The following is a 1628-nucleotide window of genomic DNA, read 5'->3' on the forward strand; positions in this document are numbered from 1 at the left end:
TCACTTTTTAACTACAAAAACTTGGGTCTAGAAAGGCAATACATTGGTTTTCAGAAAAAGTAATACATTATTCTGTCAATTCACTCTACTTCAATATTAAGACTCTGTTTGGTGTAAATTATTGGCTGACAAGAATGGATTTTTCTACCGTTGTGATCGTAATTTTTAACTGACTTTTTCTTTGGTGGGACCTGCAATTGGACTCAACGGTAAGACAATGGCTGAAAATCCATTGAAAAATCACAGTCAGACAATGCCTAAATATTGTACTCTAAAATACATGAAGAACAATGTCATTGATGGACCATGAGGAAAAATCAGTAAGTAAACAAGATCTTAAATGTAAAGGCATATTAACATTTAATAAAAGCTTTCAAATTTGTAGCACACATAAGCCGCACCATGTCCTACTCGTCCAGCTTGGCTTCGAATTATCTTACTGCTTGATCAACACCCCCCGTGTGGTGTTCATATTGGGCACTATGATATTTTAATATTGTGAAATGTAGCTGTTGTACATGCTTAAAAAATTAAATAGCAAGCTCATGTTTAATTTAGATGAAAATTAAATTTTGACTAATGTTTGATAAAAATTAACGAAATGTATCATTGAAAATTTGTGAATTTCATGAAATATATGATTTAAATTAATCGTTGGGTCTTATATAAATTTTAATCCAACCTTTTAGCTAAATAAAACATTAGTTAGTCAAGGCAACAGCAAGGGTCCATAGCTCAGTGGTAGAGCAATTGACTGCAGATCAATAGGTCACCGGTTCGAACCCGGTTGGGCCCTTCTAATATCTCTTTTTCTCCTTTTTGGCCAGCCAATGTCAACAAAAGAGGCAGTGCTGAAAATTATTACTATTATCTCGTCTAATTCTAAAAGTTCTCGAAACTGAAACTCAGCAAACCCTATCTGAATATAAGACACTGAAGGATTAAATCCCAGTCTTACATTCAGTTGGTTTAAAATATTAATATATTAAAAAGATAAATTTCATTTTAATTCGTGCAAGCAACAAAATATGGATCGCCCATGACTTGAAGCATATTATCAACTTGTTTGAACCCCATTATTTAGAATAAATGCATTCTTCTACAGTATTTTGATATTCTTTCAATCACACATTCTTCAATAAAATAATATTACACATAAATAAAAAAATGTTTTCTTATTTTTAAATTACACATTTTTCATCAATACACTATTCAAAAATTCATTTTTTTCCTCCAAAATGAGGCTCAAACAAGGGCTATATGTATTGTTTCAATATAATCGTACGTACAAGGTGCGTTATTAGTTGTTGTTTAGATGAGTCTCGAGTTTCAAAGGTATTTGTCATTTAAGAAGGTTGATTGCACAAAGTATAGATAATTCTTAATTGTCAATTACGCGATACACATACTTTTAACCTCCCGAAAATAAAAAAAGTCATAAACATGTTTAGAATTAATCATTCGTTCAAATGGTAAATAAAGAATTGACATCAATTAGTCAAACAGTAATTGAGAATTGAAAGAAGAATTTTTGAATTAAATATTCAACTAACGGTTTACACCATTATCCTATACATAATGGATTTAGCCTATCATGGTCGTAATATAGTAACACATTAAATTGATAA

General features: G+C 30.7%; 1 non-coding gene and 1 pseudogene across 1 annotated transcript; both read left to right on the forward strand.

Moving 5' to 3' along the window:
- The first annotated feature begins 724 nt into the window (after positions 1–724).
- TRNAC-GCA lies at positions 725–796 on the forward strand. The gene has a single exon. It is a non-coding gene; the product is annotated as a tRNA-Cys (tRNA).
- A 519-nt stretch (positions 797–1315) lies between these two features.
- The window catches only part of LOC111390851, a 10107-nt pseudogene continuing 9794 nt past the window's right edge, over positions 1316–1628 (forward strand).

Source organism: Olea europaea, chromosome 3 (genome assembly GCF_002742605.1).
Source record: "Olea europaea var. sylvestris chromosome 3, O_europaea_v1, whole genome shotgun sequence".
NCBI classification, from domain to species: domain Eukaryota; kingdom Viridiplantae; phylum Streptophyta; class Magnoliopsida; order Lamiales; family Oleaceae; genus Olea; species Olea europaea.